Source organism: Dermochelys coriacea, chromosome 2, assembly GCF_009764565.3.
Source record: "Dermochelys coriacea isolate rDerCor1 chromosome 2, rDerCor1.pri.v4, whole genome shotgun sequence".
Lineage (NCBI taxonomy): Eukaryota > Metazoa > Chordata > Testudines > Dermochelyidae > Dermochelys > Dermochelys coriacea.
In genome coordinates, this window is record NC_050069.1 from 51,056,129 (window position 1) to 51,080,710 (window position 24,582).

Genomic DNA, 24,582 nt, shown 5'->3' on the forward strand with positions numbered 1-24,582 from the left:
CCCAGCTCTACCACAGCAACAGACTCCTTCTTCAGCATCGCAGTATTCAAGTGAGAGCGCTGTCTGTGGAATTCTCACCCAGACTGTGAGACTGCACATTAGAAAAAAAGAACAGCCATACTGGGGTCAGACCAATGATCCATCTAGCCCAGTATCCTGTCTTCCAACAGTGGCCCATGCCAGGTGCTTCAGAGGGAATAAGCAGAACAGGTAACCATCAAGTTATCCATCCCCTGTCGCCCATTCCCAGCTTCCGGCAAACAGAGACTAGGGATACTTCAGAGGATGGTTTTGCATCCCTGCCCATCCTGACTAATAGCCATTGTTGGACCTCTCCTCCATGAACTTATGTAGTTCTTTTTTTGAACCCTGGTATAGTCTTGACTGTCACAACATCCTCTGACAAAGAGTTCCACAGGTTGTACGTTGTGTGAAGAAATACTTCCTTTTGTTTGTTTTAAACCTGCTGCCTATTAATTTCATTGGGTGACCCCGAGTTCTTGTGTTTATGAGTAAATAACACTTCCTTATTTACTTTCTCCACCCCCAGTCATGATTTTATAGACCTCAACCATATCCCCTTTTAGTCATTTATTTTCCAGGCTGAAAAGTCCCAGTCTTTTTCATCTCCTCAAATAGAAGCAGTTCCATATCCCTAATCATTTTTGTTGCCTTTTTCTGAACCTTTTCCAATTTCAGTATATCTTTTTTGAGATGGGACGACCCCATCTGCATGCAGTATTCAAGATGTGGGCATACTATGGATTTATATAGAGGCAATGTGATAGTTACTGTCTTATTATCTATCCCTTTCCTAATGATTCCCAACATTCAATTAGCGTTTTTGACTGCCGCTGCACATTGAGTGGATGTTTTCAATTTTCAGACACGCATTGAAGAAAACTATATCATCACTTCTTGAGTCTTAGAAAAGTGTCCTCCCATTGAACTTGAAGAAAACCAATGCTCCCATGCCAGCTGCAAATGTTGAAATTAAGGCTAACTGCCAATTGATTGCCCAAGTCCTATAAGACATATGCAGGTGGCTTGAACAAGTAAGGCAAGCCACGTGTCTGAATACCTTCAATGGAAATCATGATATTTCCTGGACAGCTGGCCATGCTTGTGTCATAGGACCTCCAGAGAAGTCCCAAGGTTGACAATATCATAAGGATAGACTCATAGAATAATATCATTGTAGGACTGGACGGGACCTTGAGAGGTTGTTATCTAGTCCAGTCTCCTGTACTCATGGCAGGACTAAGTATTATCTAAACCATCCCCAAGAGGTGTTTGTCTAACCTGCTCTTAAAAATCTCCAATGATTCCACAATCCCCCTGGGCAATTTATTCCAGTGCTTAACTACCCCGACAGTTAGGAATCTCCTTTGCTGCAATTTAAGCCCATTTCTTCTTGTCCTATCCTCAGAGGTTACGGGAAAATATTTTTTTCTCCCTCCTCCTTGGATCTTCTGTAGGGATCCTCTGGCACAAGTATTTGACTCAATATATTGCTTTCCTTAGAGAAGCTGATGTTGTGAAAAATCTGTCTGCCCCTTTCAAATTTATAAAAGCCCTCTCTTGACACTATGATTACCATTATTAGTTAGTCAGTATCAATAGTTGCTATGTGCCTTGCAGCATGAGAAAGAGTTCATGACCCACAGAGATTACAATCTAAACTATAAAACTGGTTGAATTATTCATTGCAAAAAATGAAATGACAATGCAACCCTTTTATTCTGTCAATAAAACATTAAACATGTCCCAGATTCTGTGTATATTTTGTCATTAGCAGCACTGAGTGAATAATGTGGACAAATTTCAATCTAGGGGCTTCTTGGATGTTGTTGAATTCAGCTATTTGCTATTCATTTTTTGTGCTTTGTGATTGGTTTCTTTGGTCACATAGTATTGTTTTTGCCCTGATTAGATGATTAAAAATTTTGAAAGAAGAGAACAATGAATGATGAATAGTGAAGAATGAATGGTAAATATTTTGGCTTAAGCATGTATATATGTTTGCATGCACAATAGGGTATTAATACAAATAGCCATTCCCCAGAAGTGTATACAAGCCAAATCCAATTTGTATGAATAGCATGGGGAATGAACTTAACAGACATTGGCATTCAAATGAATGTTCACCAACACTGTTTTAGCAATATGTAACCTACAATTAAATGTTATGAGTTTTGAAAAAAATTCCCCCCCTTAGTAAAAATAATCTAATTGTTTACACATAGTAGAACCTTGGCTCCAGACTCACTCTTTTAATTGGGTCTATTCACCTTATCCTGACACTGAAGAAGCTACATTTGGCTCCCCTCCTTCCATACAGTGATATTCCCCTATTCCCAAGAGACAAAAAAGGAAATATACATAGGAATAGCATGAGAGTGTAGGAACAAAATCAGGAAAGCCAAAGCAAAGAACTAGTTACAGTTGGCAGGAAATGAGACAATAAGAAGGGGTTCTTCAAATATGTCAGACAAAAAAGAAAGATCAAGGACATTTGGGTATGCTGCTCAATAGAGAAGGTGAGCTGTAATGGAAGATGATAGGAAGGCAGAGCTGCTGAATTCCTACTTTGCTTCAGACTTCTTACAAATACAACATGACCGGACAACTAGTGAAGTTACCATAGACAATAAAGGAGAAGGTATGCGGATCTGGATAAATAAAGACGACTTCAGAAACCTTCTGACCAATTTGAATGAATTCACAGCAGTGAGGCCGGATGCTTTTGCCCGAGGGTACTGAAGGAATCAGCTGAAGAAATCTCTGAGCCACTGGCAATAATATTTACAAACTCACGGATGATAGGAGAAGCTACTAGAACAATGTATAAAACAGTCAATTTGCAAATACCTGGAGGATGAAGGGATCACCACTAGCAGTCGGCATGGATTTACCAAGAACAAATTATGCCAAACCAAGTTGATTTCCTTCTTTGACAGGGTAACTGATTTGGTTGCATTAACAGAGGGATCGCATGCAAGTTACTGGAGGTGATAGCACCGCTTTGCTCAGCAGTGGTTAGGCCTCAGCTGGAGTACTCTGTCCAATTTTAGTCACCAATGTATAGAAAGGATGTAGAGAAACTGCAAAGGATCCAGAGGTGAGCGACAAAGATGATCAATGGGATGGAATACAAGCCATATGAGCAAAGGCTGAAGGAACTGGGTATGTTTAGTTCGGGGAAAAAAGGAGATGGGGGGTGGGGAGGATATGATAGCGGTCCTCAGATATCTGAAATGCTGCTATAAAAAAGATGGAGAAAAGTTGTTCTCTTTTGCCACAGAGGGCAGGACAAGAAGCAATTGGTTCAAACTACAGTATAGCAGATTCAGATTAAATCTCAGGAAAAACTTCCCAGTGTAAGACCAGTTGGACAATGGAACTGACTGCCTTGGGAGGTTGTGGAAGCTTCTTCATTGGAGGTTCTCAAAAGAAGGCTGGATAGCCATCTGTCTTGGATGGTTTAGACACAACAAATCCTACATCTTGGCAGAGGGTTAGACTAGATGACCCTTGTGGTCCCTTCTAACCCTCTGATTATGATTCTAAAAACTTAAAGGAAACCTGCATTGAAACCACAGACGATACCATTTATTTTCTAACCCTTGCTCGCTTTCAGACTCAGTCAGTTCTCTTTGTGGACCATAGCACACAAGTGTGCTGTACCTACTCACACTGTGGTTTTGGGGAAAACATAGTAGTGGGTTAGTAGCCACAATGACAGGGAACTGGAAGTGTGGAGAAATGGAGTTTCTATCAAGGCTGCTCTAGAGGATCCTTATGCGTGGATCTCATAAATTGGGTGGATCACAGGTCATTTTTCTGGAACAAGGCAACCTGTGCGTATTTTCAGAATTTAGTCTGCAAGGGCTTTCCCCCAAATAAAAGGACCATCTGGCTTTTCATTTCTTTGGCACCCACTAAAGGCAGAAATATTACATTAGAAAATATCAGTTCTTTAGATTGAAGATGACTGTCATGAAAAATTTTGTTGCCAGCTAAACTCCTACTGATGACAGATGTAGCCTTGAAAACATCACTACTTACAGCCCCCTTCCACTCCCAACAAAAAAATTCTGCATCAAGTTTAAGATTAATAAACATAACAGATGATAATTTTCCAGTTGCATAAATGTACCCTTACACATTTAAAACCAGATTCAGAAAAAAAACATAGCTGACAGAAACAGATTATTCAGAACTGGCATGTTAGGGAACCATGCCATATTTTCAGTTCTTGTCCTTACACTTACAAATAAAAACAAGTAAAACTAAGCTTCATTCATTATACTCTTTCTGAAAATGCTCAGGCCATAAACATTCTTACTAAACATTTTATCAAAGATGTTACTGTCTAGACATGGATTTGATATAAGTATTTCATACCATCAGGCACAAAATAATGATTCTGGCACAGAAGTATAAAGTTGGCTGCAACAAAATCAATAATGGCATGAATCATCGTGTCCTAGTTACGCTAATTATGCTTCTAACTCTAACTGTTAATATTATCTGAATAAAATACAAGATTAAAATATATTCTCTACAGCTGCCATTAGTTAAGTGCTGACAACTAATTATCAACCTTTTTAAAAAGTACTAGATGTTTTATTAATGCACTGCATCAGTGGATGATTTCGGTAGATAAAAGTAATGTTTTATTTAAGAATTCCCCCATAACTTCAAAACCTAAGAAGATCTTAACCTGAGATTTTATACATTCATAAATTATAAACAGATATACATTCATTATATAAAATGTTACCATTCATTTTACTTTAATCGATATTCTGTCCTTTGGTATTTTGTAGGTTGAATTGGGATATTTCAACAGTTTAAATAAAAGTTGAGAAGTGGCTCAAACAGGCTTTTTTATTTGCTCAGACTATGCCACTGAAAGGTTTCAGGCAGATGTGAATAAGCAGGTAGGTTCTGTTCCCCAGTGCACAGTTAATATTTTAATCAAACAGGCTAGGAAAAAGCTTATTCTCTGGCAGCCTTAGTAAAAAAAATAAAAGTCCACACAAATGAAGTTTAATTGTCTAATTAACACATCAGTCCACATCCAACATGAGGCTCAAATGGTAATTGATATGGTCTCTGACCAAGACTTAGGAAAAAACAAAGAAGAAACCTTCTCCCCCGACCTGTAGGATATTCAGTGCTTCAGACTGAAGCCAGTGTATGCAGGAAAAGAACTTTAGAATTTTAGTTAGTATCATAAAATTCCAGTTATGTACCTCATCCTATGAGGTCTTAGAGCTTTTATTAAAGAACCTCCCAGCAATCTATGACAACACTTCTCTTTGCAGTATTCTTTTAAAACTGCTAAGTAGCAGTTGCATATTCTCCTGTATTTTAAGATGCAAATGACTGAGCTGAACAAGAGGAGAAGATTATGGGGCTGGTGCAGAAAACTGGTCCAATTTTTTTCCCAACTGAAGTCGGAAGCCTGTTTTCATTTTCAGCCTTAGGTCAGCTACGCCAGTCAAGATTTTTAAGTGCGAGTCATAGTGGTAGCTTCTCCTTAATGGAAGGACATATAACAGATTGATTAAAAGTAATCATAACCAAATTTGCAATCCAGGGTGCTCTGGAATAAGTCATCTTAAAAAACCCACAAAACACACAAGAAAACCCAACAGAAAGCCAAGAACCCATAAAATACAAGATGAAGATATTGTTAACCTCCTCTGAACCATTTGGCTGGCATTGGAAATCCTTCTGTAAATTGTTGCAGATTAGACAAATTGAACTTAATCTAATGGGAAAGTAATAGAATTCAACAAAATTCATGCCATGTATGAAACCCACTGGGTAATATTCAGACACAATAGAACAAAAATTGTGCTAAACATCTAAAAAGTTTCTGTAATGTTTATCCCTAAATATTAACAAATATATGCATGTTAATTATTGCAAAAATCAGAAATCCTTTAGCTAGGGGCACAAAACTTGAACAGGGTATTCCATTTTATTAATGTATTTAAGCCTAAAGGACCCCACTACAAACTATACTCAAGCTTGTGAAGCAAATAAAACTAATAGTATGAAGACATTATCTTTCAAGTACATATTTGCTAAGAGTAACCTTTTTCCATACCTGCAATTATCTTACTCTAAACTGATTGTAGTTGACATATGTAATTAATGCTTACAAAAGGACAAACCAGGAATTAAGGCAGACAGCAATTATTTGAAGTGTAATGTCTGCCAGATTAGTGTTGGCACAATGAATGCTCATTCTGTATTAACAGTTTATGAGAACTACAATAAGAGTTCTTGAAAGGCTAGTTTAAAAGAAAATGTAACAGAAAACAGTTTTTAATAGAAAACTGACAAATTCATTGGTGTGAAGATGCTGGACCATCCTGAGAGCCCTCAGGTTTATTTTTAGTTCTGTTGTAAGGGTTAATGAGCCTTTGAATTACTCAAGATACCCTTCTGCTTGTATGTTTTCCTTCAAACTGGTTTTCTTGTGCTGCATCAGGACATGATCCACACCTACTGAAGTCAATGGAAAGACTCGTTGACTTCAATAGGCATTGGTTCAGACTCTTAGTATTTTACTGCCAGTCCCATATAAAGTTATGGCCTTGCCTCGATTAGCTCATCTTTCTTGTTTGGTTTTATGTGCACCCTGCCTTTCATGGCGAGTTCTCTTTTCTCTTCTAGGATTTTGTGAAGTTCAGAGAGGCTGCTTCAGGAAGACCCTCAAAGATTTAACAACTCACCCATTCACACACCATTCTTTTATCTAAAGAGAAATGTACTTCAAAATCAAAAGGCCAAAAGTGCAGGGCATTTTTCTTAATTATAGAACCACAGTAGGACTTCCACAATAGCCAGGGAAAGAGTACAGCCTTATAGCATGTGAAGCCACTGTATAGTGTATACATTCAAGTTGGGAATTTCAGAAGAACATACTAAAGGATAATTATATTGCTGCTGTAGCAAAACTGTAGTTTCTGCAAAAGCTTTCTGGTAATTCACCCTAGTGATTAAATCATAATAGTTACCGTGACATGAGTCATAACCTAACATTTTTGTCTTGTGATGAGTTGCAAATGCAACAGTGAAAATTATATTTTATTGTGCATGATTAAAATCACTGTCCTGAGATTTACATTTCCCATTGTAATTAATGTCAAGCTCTTTAGGTTGGAAGTGACTAACATTTCAATTCAAGTGGCTCACTGGAGGCCCTAGGCACAGGCAAGATAAGCCAGCTATTATTTTTTATATTTGATAGAGTGTCAACAATGTGCCTGGCTCTGTTTACGTTAAAAATGGGGATGATCCCTGCACTGAGAAGCTGAGAGGGCACGCTGTACAAAATATTTATGTATCATGTGCAATGCCTGGCCACCTCCTCCCTGTCCCACTCCCACCTGTCCATTATGTTTCTTTTCACATAGCTGTTGGGTGCACTGGGGCCTCCTTTGGCCAGATGGCACTGCTGCTTCCCTGTCCCTACCATCTCTCTAGGGTACAACTCAGAACAAAAATGGTTGGTTTGTTACCAGCTCCTGTCTTCAGTTTGTGAATCACACATGGTTCAAAATCTACAGGGATTAAGCATCTCTACCCAAGGCGTACTCCAGGTCAAGTTCTGCCACAAGGAGACTGCAAAATCCCATATCTCATTACAAACTATTTCCAACATTCTCCAGCACTACCCTAATACATTACTCAATACAGCCAGGGTAATCAATTATTTTTTGTCAAGGTCCCAATTTCTTGGTCAAGGTATAGTCAAGGTCCAGACTCCAGAGAAAATACAAAAATAATAATGATAATAAGTAAATAAAAAGATTTCACAGACCTTACAAAAGCATCTGGACATCCGGCTTTGGCCCGCGGTCTGCCTATTGACTACCCCTGCATTACAGGAAATACTTATCAGTTGTGACACAATATAGTTAACTATAATCTTACAAGATCTACATATAGTCATACAAACCTGATATAAAATTTATACTTAAACAGATATAAACCTGAATCTTGATATGCTCAAGATATAATATCAAATAGATTAAGCAATCAGAAAATATTTTTTAGTCCTCCAACATATTAAATTCTGACATATTTAATGGAGCCAAGGACTCTATTCCTTTTCAAATATTTGCTAAACACAAACAGTGTGTAACTATACAGTCAACATATTTTCATGACAGAACAAAACAAATGGCAAAGTTAAGGTTGTTGAGGGGTCCAAATCTAGAGGGGTGATTGAGAGTGATGAAGGATTATATTTATGGATGTATCTATTTGGATTTGTGACAGGGCACTTATCCATATGCTTTAGGTCCTTGGACACAATTAAAAATACCTTAAAATAATACTAAAACTGAAGTACACTGCAGCAGTCCAATTCAATATACCCCATCATCAGACAACTTAGAGTCTCAAATCATTCTCTCCTCAACTGCTCATCACTCTTTTAATTCTTCACCATTTTCAAATGCCCGGGGAAGATACATATACTTTGCAGCATGTTCTGTAGAACATCAGGTTCAGACTATTTCAGGCTAATGCTGGAAGTGAATTTCAAATCTGTAGGACATCAGTGAATGGCCTAACAGTGGCCCCTTCTCATTTATACCAATGGTGTTTCAGCTCAAGTATCTGCTCACACCTGGTAGCATGGTACAGGAGAGAGGTGGTCTCTCAGACAAGAAGGTACTAAGCCATTAAGGGCTTTATAAGTTGAAACCAAAAATGCCCACAAGCAGTCATTGCAGATCAAGTCTGCTCACAGGAAGATACTCCACTTACCAAGAAGGCCACCATATTCTGTACCATTTTCAGTTTTGGGATGGTTTTAAGGTGTTGCTCGATGCAGCTGTCTCATCTTGAGGCAATGGGAATATGACTTGATCTCTTATCTGTTTCCAGAAACCATTTTTTATCAAGTTGTAGAAAAATTGTGAAGATGTTATCTTTGGGTGTTAGCTGGACTCCACTGAAAAATGATCTTTCAACCGTAACTCTTTTTAATGACTTTTTTGTGTGTATATCTCCTCTTCTATTAAACCGAGTACTGTTCGCTGTAGAAAGATATAACTGAAAGAAAAGCATGTTTGTAGGAAACAGCTTACAGCTTAACAGCCCAGTCTTCAAACGGCATACACACGAATACTCCAATGGGACCAATTTACTGAATTGACATTAAAAAACAATGAGAGAAAGAGATACAGAAAATAAGAGAACAATAAATGTTTGCGTGACAAGAATGTTATCTGTATATTTGTTTAATATAGAACAGGACCAAATCCTCTAGCTTTTACTCAGTCTTTACATGCAAGGAAACACCCACTTAGTCAATGTAACCTTGCGTAAGTAAGGACCCCTGGATGGAAAATATAATATGCTAAAAATACAGCTGCAAGAAGTAGACTCTGATAGACACCAGAAATCACTGAGACTATTGGAAGGTGCTGTTAAGTCACTCAAGTTGAGAATGGGAATGTCCATTGGTTCCAGGCTGGCCAAATGAAGAGTGCAGATTGGACACACACACACACACACACAAATTAGAGATGGTGAAAACTTTTAGTCCAGCAACTTCCCCTTTTCTTTTTCAACTATATTCATTAGCCAAGAGAGAGTTTCACAGAAATCAGTACACAAGAAAAGTGAAAATCAAAAGGCAGAAAAAATCAAACAATTAGATCCATATTTACAGTTTTTCAGCTATATTTACATTCTGTAAATAGATACAAACAAATAAGTAATACCGCTGAATCCTGCCAAACAAAGCAATACATCTCCCTTTGAAATATTTATACATTTGTTTAGTATTATCTGTACTCTCCGGATGTACCTTTCAGTTAGTCAGTCTCACTCCAAGCTCCTTTCCTATGAGTGGTTGTCGCACTGACTCCACTGGAATTAGGATTGAGCCCATTACATCAGCATGTGCAATAGCAGCCGCCTCTTCTGGGTGAAAGGCTTCCATTTTTATTTTTAAGAATGTCAGTCATTTCAGATGCGCTCATCTGTTTGTAACAACATTCCCAGCTGCACTACAAGCACTCTTTTAATGAATACCGGGGGGAAAAAGCTTAAGTAAACTGTAGTTATAGCAAGACAGAACTTATATTTCCATTTCAGAAACCAGCATTCACAGGACTGTCTATTTCATATAATGCTACTGTTGTTTTGTAAATTAACTAGGCTTTTATCAACACTCTAAGTAGCCCAACCAAAGCCTAACAGTGGCAACCTGTGAGAAAGCTCAGGGCTACACTAAATGTGCCTAAAATGGAAGAGGTATGACACTATAGTGTGATACACGTAGGTTAAGGTCCCACGGCTTGTGTTCTATTCTGGTCCAAATAATTTCTCCTTCCAAAGGTGATATGATTATTTCATAAATTGCCATTGTTCAAAATCAGAAGACATTCCACATCTACCTACTGTATACATTTCTCTCTCTCTCTAAATAAATGTGTTTCACTAAGTATTCCAACCTTTCTAACAAACAAAAAAGAGTTCCATTGAATGTGCATTGCCCAGTGCCATCTGATGTTGTGCATGGGTTATTAACAACTCTGTGCTTCTCTGGCTGGAGTAATGGATTACATGATTTAAACAGTTATACTCATGCCTTTGGAAACATTTGAATGCTCTATACAGGTGAGTGTTTTATTGAGGACCTCAGGAGCTGCTGAGCTAAACTTGTTTCCATAGGGGAGGGTAGCAGAGAGCAGGCATTCAACAAAGCCCTTTGATAACAGAAATGACGACACTAAGCAGTCCCTGAAATTAACTGAATTCCAACGAGATATTTCTCCCTTTACCCAGGTATTTAAAAAAAAACCCTAAAAATTAAACTCCTATAATAAACAAATACATGCAACATTAAACTGTACTTGAGAGGGTCAGCTTTGGCACAGCGAAGCCTCCAATGTTAGCAAAACCAAAATACACTTCTCATTACCTGCACATTATAGGAAAGTTAAGATTATTTGGAGCATCAGACAATGCTCATGCCTTCTTAGGGGGCTATAATTTCCTTATTTGCCCTTGTCAACCTGATCTCCCTCCCTCCCACTTTTTCCGTAAAACAATGCTCAGAAAGCAAAAGTTTGAATTGCAAATGGATATATTTATCTTGTGGCTCTCTTAGGCTTGCATTCAGCAAAGCATTTGAGCAAGTGCTTGAAGTTCAGCATGTGCTTATGTATTTTGCTGAAGAGGGCTGGGATTATTGATGTACTTAAAGTTAAGCCCATACTTAAAAACTGTGCTGAATCAGAACTAATGATTTTTGAGAGATATTGCTTTTACTGAATTATTTCTACTATATGTAGAACTCGGCATGTGTCTCCTGGCAGCTAATAAATTAATAATAAATAAAAATAATACCACCATTCTGAGAAAAGCTAAGCATCAGTAAATTCAGAATGTAAAAGAAGGTATTGATATGAATTAGGCATCTTACACCACACATCACCAATGTACTCATCATCCTGGACAGTAATAACAGGGAAGACCTGAAATGAGGTCTGTAAAGTTTACAGATTTTAATTTGTGAAAGCATTTGGAAATGAAACCATGCAGCTTGGCTCTCCTGGACTGGAAATGGACTAACTTCTGGAGGGGTTTGAAGGGATTTGAAACTGTTGCCTCACCTTTTTCTTACTGGCACCAGTCTGCCCTCTCAGCAAGCAAAGGGATTGCCATCATTTTGGGAGCTCTAGGGATTAAATTTTCTTATTAATTAAGGGTTTTCTACAGCACCTGTCAATGTAGCATCTGAATGCTTATTGGGTGGAGCTGGAAAGACTAGCAAGGGAATGGCGGTTTACTGCCTTCCCAGATGTCTTGATCTCTTTAGCCAAGATTGTATAATCTTTGTATGCTGGAGAAAGCACTGAACATCATGCTAGTCTCAGACTGAGCACATTTGGGCTGTAATGCAAATAACTGCTTGAATTTTACTCAAAATGTAACCCAGAGATTTGTTAATTTTAGTCTGGGATTTTCAAAGGACTGCAAGGGAATTAGGTGTGCCATTGACTTTCATTGGATTTGGGCATCGAGTTCATTTAGGCACCACTGACAAAACCAGCCTTAGTGTTCAACGTTCTAAGGAGAATTTTAACAACACAATAAGGAGAAGCTAACTCTCATCTTGTTTACACAAAAAGAAAAGGAGTACTTGTGGCACCTTAGAAACTAACAAATTTATTAGAGCATAAGCTTTCGTGAGCTACAGCTCACTTCATCGGATGCATTTGGTGGAAAAAACAGCTTTCATGAAGTTGACAGATTTCCACTCTATACGGCTAAATTCAGTGCCTTGCATAATGACAGGTTTCAGAGTAGCAGCCGTGTTAATCTGTATTCGTAAAAAGAAAAGGGGTACTTGTGGCACCTTAGAGACTAACAAATTTATTAGAGCATAAGCTTTCATGAGCTACAGGTCACTTCATCGGATGCATCTCCATACATCTCTTAGTTTGTGATCTTCATTACCCTCAGAGCAGTTTATATTTTAAAATCATTGCAATGACTAAGAGGCTTGCTTTCTGGAACATAGTCACTGATCCGTGCCGATAACGTGATCAAGTGTTTGTCCACATCCCAATTGTTATTTTGAGCATGTCTATGCTACCTTTGTCTCAAGAGTTGATGATGGTGCTGACTACAAAAATGTACGTAAATTGATATATCAATCCTTTGGAACCAGTGGACTCTGGAGATCCTAATGCTAATATAAAATGTGTTAGTGCAAAGTGAAAAGAAAGTCTTGGTTCCAAAGGTAAACAATTATTTCACAGTGGAAATTCTTTGAGCTTCAGAGACAGTGACCAGCTACCACAAGTCAGATTCTTTACTTCTGCAGGGATGTGCTACTAGGCAGAACAGTTATAGTGGCACCTCACTGTCCTTTCTATGGTATCTCTCAAAGTAAACTCCATGATATGGGTGTGTACCTGATGCAGACATAGTCAAACAGCTATGGTATCTTCCCAAGCTTCATAGTCCAATAATTTGTATTCTTCTTGTACAGCCACCATGTTTCCTGTGGTGCCCTCCACTCTGTTATAATCATTTTGTAATATCTTACAGCCAGATTTTGAGAAGTCACACACTTTAGGTTCCCCTAGGGTACATCCACACTGTTGTCAGAGGTATGGATTACAGTTCGTGTAGGCACACCCAAAATAGCTTAAATCTTAATCTACCTAGCATGGCTCAAAAGAGCAGTGCAGCACAAATGCTAGTGTAGGCTAGGATGTAAAGACATATCTAGCATAGGCTTGTACAGCCCTTGCCCATGCACTGTCTTCACTGCTATTTTTAGCTGGGTTTGCCAAATTGGAGTGAGGCAGGAATACCTACACAAGCTGCTAGCACACTTCCAACTGCAGCATAGATATGCCCTTACAGACACTATAAGGGGTTGAATTATCAGAAGCTCTAAGAGCCTGTGGAATCAACAGAGACACCCAAAACAAGTAACCACTTTTGAAAATGTAGACCTTAAACTGAACTGAAAAATAACCTGTTTGGCTTTGGGCTCCATTTTAACAGACAGTGTTCTTCTGTTCTAATTGGACATTTCAGTGTGAAACAGTCACAATTGCCTTTTCTCTGGAACTGTTCCCTTAGTGGAGATTTCAGCTGCCCATGATCAAACTGCTCGAATCTAGTACCCTGGGGTGGAAAATCCTCCATTTCTCATTTAGATAAATAACTTGACAACCTCATCCTAATCCTAGTTGTCTGGCTGAAGGGGAATCTACTGCTCTCTGTTTATGCTCAACAAAAGAGAAAAATAGGGCATGGCCTTTTAAAAGCTGAATTCAAGAATTGCTAAATCTTGGAATGAGCATCAGGAAAAAGGATGGTCCAGCTGCTAGGGAAATATCCTAGGAATAGGAAGACCTAGATTCAACTCCCTGCTCTACCACAGACGTCCTGCATGACCTTGGCCAAGTCACAGTCTGTCTGGGCCTCAGCTTCCCAGCTGTAAAATAGGGATTCTTAATGCTTGAGAACAAATGCATTACTGACTGTGAAATACTCAGCTACTAAAGTGCTCAGGGCTATTCAAGTGCATTAGAAAGAGAACACATGTTCTAGGAAGCATGATAATGGGGAGCTTAGGCATCATTTGATATTCCTGAATGATTCCATCAAACCTTTCAAAAGAGAGGCTAACTTTCCTCTTGTTATTCTCCAACCACATGCCAATCACAATCACATATGGTTGGTACAGCCATATAGCACGAGCAAACCCCAAAGTTATAAATTTCCTGGCTTTTATTAAGTAAGATCTCCTAGACTTATCCGGGTTCTTTTGAATCAGAGAAAAGTTCCAAATTATTCTGAATTTATATAATGAGATCTGCCCACAAAAATATTTACAAATAGATGGAAGAAAATGTGCAGAAGTACTCAATGGAAATGTCTTGATGTAATTAAAAGGTGAATGGAAATGGGCCATATCTTTGTTCTAAACAATAGATGGTCTTAGATTTAGTTTCAAATTCAAAGACTAGTTATCTGCTATGATTTCTAAAAACTATCTACTTGTGGCAGTTACCGCACATTGGCTGCCCCTGTAAAATACTTTAATTCTCCTTTGTTACTTTTTCATTAAATTACCTCATGGTACCAACAGCAGATGCAGCCAGAGGCAAATGAAACCACAGGAAACAAAACATTGTGAGCCATGCACAGAAGCCTTTCGTTGCCTTAGTTATTTGGATTTGAATTTGCCATTGGTTCATAGTCTTATGCCATCTATAAGTGATGAATCAGTGGCAGGTGTAGGCTCTTCCAGATGATAAATTAATGTATACTATTTCAACCATATATGAAAAAATAACTGCCTGTGGCAATGGCAACAAACAAGTCCATTTTGAATGAGAGACTACAAGAAAGTAATTTGCTGATCACAAAAATGCCTAGTGTTATAACAAAATTAAATGCATATGAATCAGTGTAAGTACATGACATGCTGGAATATTTGTTAAAATTTTTAGGTCATGATATATGATCTTTTTGACAGTGGTGGGAATGTTCCTTATTTTTAAGTCTTTTAGACAGAGGAATCATTTTAAATAAAGGTTTTTTAAAAATACAAAATTGTTTCTTTTTCTGTTTTAATTTTTCACTTTTTGTCTCCACTGATCTCTGTTAAGCTCTCTTGGCTCATGTACTTTGCATTTAAAAAGTGTTTTACTACCCCTTCCATGCCTCCAGTCAGGACAGCAAGCTTACGGACAGGTGGCCCAGGTCACTGAAAGGTTAAACAGCTGTAATAGCATGCTATAGTAGTATCTCAGGTAACTGAGAAACTCTGTCTAGCACTGGAGTACTCAGCTCACACAATGAAGGGGCTAGAAAAGACAAACTAAACCCCATCAGCTTCAGGCTGACCTAGACAGATTGCTGTGGTTTGCTGATCCTCACCTTATGGTCAAAGCACTGACAATAGCACAAATGTGATGTGATAAAGAGGCTGAGCTTACTGTGAAAGATACTGATAATTCTTTCAAAGCTAATGAAAAAGTCTATATTCCTTCTGAATGCTGATCCTACCTAACGCAGTGCCAGATATGTGTGTGTGTGTGTGTGTATAAAAATAAAAATGTCTAATGCATTTTTTGAAATCTGCTAATAATTATTCTTGAGAGCTCTGTAAGACTAATACTATCCCATTTTACAGATAATGAAACTAAAGAAGAGACTTCTAGTGACTTGCTCATGCACATGGAGTCGGTAACAGTCAGGATTATATATCAGGGATGCCTTGCTCTCATTTTTGCACTGAGACTGCTGGACTACACCCTTAATAATGAAGTACTGTGAGTGATGTATCTGTGACGTTGCACTCCCTAATGTTTTATGGAAATATGCTTATGAGTATATGATGTATGAAATATGATGTAACTGGAATATGCTTTATACAAAAGATCTCTTGTAAGGTATCATTACAAAGCGTATGATCTACTGAGTGTGTTCATCCTATTTGTTTGCATGTATTAGTTCTATGTCTCGAGTTAGGAAAATAAGATATAAGCTTGTATTACAGATGTAAACATATTAAGTGGAAGCCATTAACCGTGCTTCAGAATCAATGACCTGTAAATGGGTTTGTTTACCTGCAAGCCTTCCTGCATACGTGTTGGCCAGCTCCTAGGTAATGAAGAAGGAGGTCTTACAGTGACATGATTATGTCACCTGAACTGGAATCCATCTATTAAACCTGGTGCTTTTCCATTGAGAAGGAAGGTTGGGGACCGAGAGACGCAAAAGATTCTCATCTTGTGCCAAAGGTATAAAAGGGGTGTAACAGAACAAAGGGGGTCATAATCTTGCGAAATCCCCTGCTTTTCTCCTAAAATGTCTGCTGGAACTAACAAGGACTGTACCAGGGGAAAGGATTGGGCCCAGACGAGGAAGGAGTCTAGTCTGTGAAAGAAGCTTATTGGAACATCTCTGAAGGTGACATATTACCTGAAATCAGTTTCTTAATGTATTAGGCTTAGATTTGCGTGTTTTTGCTTTATTTTGATTGATAACTTACTCTGTTCTGTCTGTTATTACTGGGAACCCCTTAAATCCTACCTTTTTATACCTAATAAAATCACATTTGTTTATTCGTGAACCCTAAGTAAGTGATTAATAACTAGGGAGCAAACAGCTGTGCATATCTCTCTATCAGTGTTATAGTGGGTGGACAATTTATGAGTTTACCCTATATAAACTTTATACAGAGTAAAATATTATTTGGGGTTTGGATCCCACTGGGAGGAGTGGGGTGTCTGGGTGCTGGAGATAAGTAACCTGCTGAGCAGTTTTGGGTTAAAGTCTGCAGCTCTGGGACTGTGTTGCAGCAGAGTAGCATGTCTGGCTCAACGAGACAGGGTTCTGGAGTCCCAAGCTGGCAGTGGAAAACGGCTTCAGAGGTAATCTCAGCACATCAGGTGACAGTCCCAAGGGGGTCTCTGTGACCAAACCCATCACAGTACCAGGTTCTAAATGTACAATGTTTACATGTATTTGATTATTTTTCAAAAGGTTAAAGTGGCAGAAAAAACTCATAGATATGGGCAGGGAGTGGGTTGTCAACCAAGCAGCTTTTTGTACTGTCTACTCTAGGCACTCAGTCAAGCTTTAGTAGGGAAAAGCATACAGAAGAGCACTTGCCCTATCTTTTGGAAAAGAAAGAAAGTCCTTTGTTCCAGAAAGCCACAGGATGAGTCAGAATGCTAATTTCTCACTATATTCTTTATTTCCATGATATAATGAATGCACTCCTGCACCAACATTGCACCCTTAGCATGATTCATGCCAGTGGAGTACATTAAAATTCATTTTATTTGTGTAGGTCTCACCCCAGCTCCAAAATTTTGAGCTTTGAGTACTTTAGGTGTCACAAGTCTACACTTTTATTTGTCCCTGATTAGCTATTTTAGAAAGTAATTAAGCAAATCAATAAACAGAATGAGCATGAGTCAATGGAAGCTCTGATAACCATGCTTGATCTTCAACCTACAACTACACAGTAGTCAGCAATTACAAGGCAGCTATACCATCTCAAGGTTTTTAGGATAGTTTTTTGTATAGCTATTAAATGTCCAACTACTACTAATTTTTGTTCTGCTCATACAACAGTTTTTCAGATCTGATCTTACAGGTGTACACAGGGTAACTTCCACTTAATCTTCAGTAAATATCAGATGTACTTAAACACCATTTAAATTTACAGAATAAGCAAAAGAAACTAATTCATATTTTTATTTTGTCAAAACTCTGCAATGCGTCCATTTATTTGGAATTTTGACAACAACATATAACTTTAATAAAAGGTAGATATTACAGAAATACTGAATCTCTTTCAGTTATCCAAACTATGGCTTGGAACATGTAGGACCTATGCAGGTAGACCTATGTCTGTACAGAGCCTCTCTGGCTCCAAGGGCATTTGCAGCATATGAGATTCCAAACATGGATTTGATTGCAGGATTATAGCCTATATCAGTTTATTTGAAAAAAATCCAACGCTTATTTGTTTCATGCTAACAAAAGTTGCAGAATTTATCATGCCATTTAATTCAAATCTTATCAAAGACGTTATACTCAATTAGAAGGTGCCACAAGAAGGAAAACAATCCCTTCCTAATTGGATCCCTATTACTGAAGTAATGATAATGATCTTACATTTATACTGTGCATTTCACCCTGAAGGATACCACAGTGCTTGACAAACAATTTTAGCAGTTGCCTTGTAGTGCCTGCTATAGTTAATCCTACATTACAATCCCCACTTTCACATGCTCGTATTTTTCTCTGAAATTGCTGCAAATACTTACAAATATAGGTGACTTCATTCATCCTGATAGTCAAGTTGGCTTAAAATGTGACTACTGAAATTGATAAAGGTATTTACATGGGTAAGTGTTTACAGAATCAGGGTCTAATGTTAGACATGACACATTAACTGGGAATAAAAAATGGGAGTGGGTAGGCAAGTTGAATTAAAGTTACAAAATTGAGATCCCATAGTTACTCAGTTCACATATGTGCACAGCTTGGTGGAGCTATTATTTTAATAAATATAAAAGGACATGTTTTGACTGGTTTTTTAAAAATGTACATTTTTAATCCTGTATCTATCTGAACTCTTCTGAGTTTACTCTCCTTCTGTAATCTATTTGTGTTTGTCTACCTAAGAGTGGCATTGTATGTTGTCAGTTTTGAAACTAAGTGCTCAGTCTTGAGAGGTCATAAACACTCTGGCCTTGATCCTACAGAGCTTTCAGGCTCATGCTTAACTTTAAGCGCATGAGTAATCCTATTAAACACATGCTTTAGATCCTGATTTTTCCCCCCGAACAGGGGTCAACTTAATTACACACACACCCCTTAATGGGAACCACATGCTTTACACCCTTCTTTGAATTGGGGCCCAAGGGTTTTGGGAGATATAGGCCAGAGTATAAGCATCTTGCAGGATCAAGCTCTAAAGGCCTTATCCTACAGCTCTTATTGAAAAACTGACTAAAGGTCTGATCCAAAACTCATTGAAATCAATGGAAAGACAACTTTTGGCACCTAAATTCCATTGGGACTTAAGTACATGATGATCTTAATAAAGATTAGCATGTACTTAAGACTAAAAGGCATACTTCTGTGAATTTAAATCAGGCCCTGAATGAGCAAAGCCCTTAAATCAATGAGGAATTTAGGCTAAGTAGTAGAGGGACTGCAAATCCAGGGTTCCAGCCTCAATCTGATAAAGAATGTTCTAGTTAAAAAATCTTAAGCATTTTTAAAAAGGAAATAAAAAGCTGAATTAAAGCAGATATTCAAATATGGACACAGTTTAAATAGTTTTAAATAAATATGACATTGCATAGTCTAAACACAAGACCCCATATAGCTACCAATATACACCCAGAAAAAATAGGCTTCTATTCTAATCACAACTTTCAGCCGAAGCTATTTTCTGCCCAAAAAATTTGAAATATGTGCATGCACAGTGACACAGAATTCCCCCAGGAGTAAGCTTAGTGATTAAAGTACTAGCCTGATATATGCAAGACCAAGGTTCAAGGTCCCACTCCGCCTGATTTGGAGTAGTCTGAGATTAATAAAAACAAACCTTTTTTTAGCGTATTTCAATGTTAAACAAAAACAAAATTTCAAAAGTATGAAAGTTGCCACAAATGAGAATGGTCATCTTCCAGACAGCTCCAGTGTGGAGGACTAGCACAAGACCCTCTGTACCACCCAATCCTGATATGGCAGCTGTAACTGAAAATGTCCAAAAGTTTAGCTTTGCTTAAACAAGGTACTTCTTTTTTCTCTTGTTTGCTCATGCAAGAATACTGCCAGCTAAAGTAAAAAAGCTTTTTATTTACCTGGATGTCCTTATATGCAGGAAAAGGATTAGCAGCAGCTGAGATTTTTGTTTTGCTAATCTTACAATACTTTGAACTAAACTCATAGCATGCTGAGAAACATAGGTTGATGGCTGCCATCTTTGATGCAGGCCATTTCTGCTGATGTAGTTAGAAATAATTGTTCTATTTTTCCTTAAATATTACTTTGCTGAGCAGGGTGCCAAAGTAATTATAAAAAACATTTTTCTGAATTGTAAGTGTATATGAGGCTTTACATACACAAATAGGGCTGAATTGCCGGTGTTGTTTTTCTCCTATGGCATTTATGGAATTTGAGATTCATTAAACTTGGATTAAAAGAGAATTCATAGTTCCTGAAAATGGAATAGTGTGGATAAATCTTGGGCATAAAGAGAGGTCAGATTTAATAAAGAAGAGTCTCTCTCATTTAGGAGCCAGAATGAAGAATATGTTGATTCTAGCAGTCAGCCCTACTCAATAAAAGCCAGTACACAATTAGATAGCTTTGTAAAAGGGCTTCTCAAGAACAAGTTGAGAAAATCTAAACTCATATATTTATGAGGCAAGTATGTCTCATTTTTACAGTTTTGAAAATTGTATTTGTATGAAATCAAGCAATAATTCACATAAGCATAAATTACATTCAATAACAGAAGGATAAGAGTGATACTGTATAAATTAATAACAATAAAGACTGAACATGCTAAATACTGTGTGTGTGGACATTAGCTAATTAATTATACAACACCCCTAGGCAATAGCTAATTAAGAGTCATTATCCTCACTTTAAAATAGGGGAACTGAGGCAGAGAGGTGACATGACTCCTCAAGGCTTTAATGCATCAGTGGGGCAGTTTAGGATTAGGCCCTAACCCCCCTTGATCCTTTTTCTGCATATTTCAGAAAGCTCCCTACAGCTTATACTACACATTATCCTATTATCATAGTAGACACCAATATTGTGCATAGCTTCCACCCCTTATTATTTCAGGATACTCAATCAAATCACCAATCAAATTAAATTCTGCTTGCTGTGGCTTCAGTGTTGATGCTGTGGCATGCTTTCCAATGAGACACCAAGAGGAATTTTGTTGGAGTTAGCTAAAATTTCTCCTGGGAATTTCTCCTGCTGGAACATGACTTCTCTGAAGACTCCTTCCAGTGTGCCTCTGCTGGTAAACAGCTAGAATCCACCCTTAAATAGATACTAATCCACTTATTCTATTCATCATATCACAATCCAAAATATTTTGTATCCAGAAAGATTTTTTGACATAAAATTGCAATAAAAACAACCCACAATACTTAACATGGAAAAAAACCTGTAGTTTGTGGGAAAGTCTCCTGTTTGATAGACGAGAACTCTTCCTTCAAGCATCAACCTTTCAACATCTTTGGGTAGGTCATGCAAAAAATCAAGGAACATATCCACTCTTTGTTCAAGAAGGAAGACCTTTTTCTGTCTTGTTATTTGTGACCTTTATATCCGGCACAAAGGTAGTTGTGAACATAAAGTCCTTTTAGTCTTTAGATCCAATTGAATTTCTACCTACGTCAGGACCAGTAGACGAACCTTCAATCCTGAATCCTTTCTCTACAAGGACAAGTAGATTGAATATAGTGTAATACTGGTTCACATTCAAAATTTCTCACAACAGAAAAAACACGCACAGATGGAACTTGTATAGTTCCATCCTTAATATCTAGTGATATTAAGAGCAATAGCCATATCTGTTTCTCAACATGATTTTTTTAGTACTTCAATTTTTCAGATAAAAACAAGATTGTCTTTAATTAGGATAGATGAAACAACTTTCATTGATTCAACTTCAGTCTTTAATCCTTCATTTAAATAATTCTACTTGTAAATGTTTTTTAAATAAATCAAAATCAATCAAATTGGGCTTCTCTCAGAAATTCCTAATTATTTTCTGTAAGTACTGCTCTCTAGCTGTCACATCTTTAATTATTTTAGTTATATCAGCTGATCCCAACAAAAAAATATATTCACATCAAGTCCTGTAGAGTCAATGCAGTGATTAATTTTGTATAAGAGGTAAGTTGCACTACAACAGTGCATGAAAAGATTCCTATACTTGTTTGTATATCACAGTTTGTAGAACTCCTTAGGATCCACCTAGATAAAGGTTTGTTTTTTTTTTAATTTTTCTGGAATGAGTAAGCACTGTTTAACTGATAAAAATGTTATTAATTGCCTTCTATCTGAAACATGCCTTTGTTCATAACAATGAGCGTGCTGTATGAAGTTACTCTTACCATGACTAATAACCTTACCACTGGAGATCTACTTCAAATGAAATTCCATATTTTTTAAATATACCATGGTTTTTTTATGTAATAAGACTTGGGTTCATATTCAAGTTTAGATTAAGATATTGAGATTGGTGCTTCATTTTAAATCCTAATGAAACCCACAAAAGTTATCTGAATTCTTTAGTTAATTAGTCAAATAAAATAAAATCAATGACTTTCCCTTAAACTGGAGAAAATATCCCTTTGTAAATGTGGAGAGCACCTTACTGCTTCAGAAGCGTGTTTTGTCTTGTTTTGATTCATTAAAATCGTGCATTGTCATCCTCAGATGTAAAAAAAACCAAAAAACAAGAAACACCCTATACAAAAATTCTAACTTGTAATGTCCTGACATTTATACTCCCTGACTGACTAACTACACACCCACACCCTCTTCTACCATGGACTTCTACTCCTGGCATTTTTTCCCTCCTCTTAAAAGATGGAATGCATCCCTATGCAGAGGGCTAGCACAAGATATCTGAACCAATTCAGTTCCTCTTATTTCCTCAAAATAAGCTTTTAGTGCTGTATAGGTCTTGTTCTGGCTGTCTGCAAATTTAATCTAAATGAAGGAGTAAAAGTGATGCTTATAATGTTTATCATATAAGCTGGACAAATAGGTCTTTACCTATGATATGTTACCACATAACAATATATTTCCTTCCTCTATTATACATAATGTCCATGGAAGGAAAAACACTTATAATATTCTGTTCTCAGTCTCAGTTTTTCAATATTTACTTTAACAACTAGTGGGACAAAGGAACATGTTCCAGAGCCTTGTCTAGTCCTTCTCTCATTGAAGACTATGGGAGCAGGTTCATGTCCCAACACCTCGAACTGAAGACTCCAGGAATTTTGGGTGCTCAACTTTGAGGCCAGGAAGCAGGGCAAGCCAGAAGTTCCAGCTGTTATGCAGAAGGCAATGCCATGAGAACCATGACTACAACATCTAAATACAGGACAGGGCAACACAGTGGTTTTAGGCTATGAATCTAAAAACAAAAACCATAAATAGGAACAGAGTTTGCTTTTTGCTATCATAACCAAACAATGGAGGTTGCAGAAAAACACCAACCACCCCAGGACATCCTGTTTAAAGTGAACTGGTACATTTCAAAGGCCCAGTCCTACTCCCAAATAAGTCAGGGGACATTTCCTTTGACTTTAAAGGAAGCAGAATCAGGCCTAAAACCCTGCTAGAGACTAAACATTGCTGCAGCTTATATAACACTCAGAGTTTCAATTCCAGCTGTCCTGACTTTGTATCCTTCACTTCGATCTTGTGGACCCAATCCTGGGAAAACACAACCATTCATGCAAGCAAACAGCTTCTGAATAGTACACAACTTATGGAAAACCCCTTGCCCCCCTCTCATGTCTCCCCATACAAACCAGATCTTAATTTACAGTTCTTAAATGGCTTTTCACCTTGTGAAGTTCTGGGGTGCAAACCAGACCATTGAGGGGGTGTGTTACCACCTGCCCCACAACCCTGAGTGCTTCACAATGCTTTTGCTGTTGTAGCTCCCAATCTGAGCCTCTCACAAACAGCCTTAAAGCATACAGGTCACACCTGAGCATCTGTGTATAGCTACAGCCCTGGTCCAGCAGCTCTGACCCCAGCAGCCTGTCAGCAAATGATTGCTCCTGTCTCCAATCATGCTCTGATTTCCACCAGCTTGGGTTACTACTTGCAGGGTGACCACAACACAATCCCAGTCCCAGATTTTCTAAACAAACAAAATGTGTGTTCTGCACTGTTCAGCCCTCTCCTGGACAGTTCAGATACTGAAGGTCCCATTGCCCTATAAAAGAGTTAATATTCAACATTTAACTATTTTAACGGGAGTTACTGAACAGTTCTTTCAAAACATGGCACTGGCTTCATTTAAATTCAAAATAAAACTAGTTTGTATCTATCTCTTTGTAATTAAATAAAGTACAAGGTATTAAAGCCAGAACTGGTTACAAAAGAAAAAGAAAATGCTATCTAGTAGATAAAACTTATAACAAGCTAGACTTGGTTCAAGGTAAAATCCTACCCCATGTTCCCAGCAACATAGATGACCAAATTCTCAGGTCAGGATCTCTCCCCAAAATAAAAGGGCTGGCGCCTTTGTTTTCTTAAATGAAACACACACAGAGAGAAGCTGGGGTGTTTTTGCCCCTCGTTTTTATAGTCCAAATCACCCTTTGAAATGCATTTTCTGAAAGTTACCTCTCGGTAAACTTCATTCCAGCTGTGCAAAAGGAGACATGGAGTATCATGGTGAAAAAAGTTTCATGTTGTTTGCTAAAATGCAGATCCATCTGCTCCTGCCCTGCCACTTGACCAGTAATTGCCAGT

The 24,582-nt window shown here is 37.8% G+C and overlaps 1 protein-coding gene across 10 annotated transcripts in view; it reads right to left on the reverse strand.

The window, feature by feature from the left end:
• Positions 1 to 24,582, reverse strand: part of RALYL (RALY RNA binding protein like) — a 629,175-nt gene that overhangs the window by 527,136 nt on the left and 77,457 nt on the right. The window contains exon 1 of one of the 10 annotated variants that reach the window (XM_043507666.1): positions 7,847 to 7,891. The exons of 8 other annotated variants lie outside the window; for them this stretch is intronic. The gene's annotated coding sequence lies outside the window, so the exon portion shown is untranslated. Of the gene's footprint in view, positions 1 to 7,846; positions 7,892 to 24,582 lie in introns of those variants that run through there. One more of the 10 variants, XM_043507665.1, reaches the window with a different exon arrangement.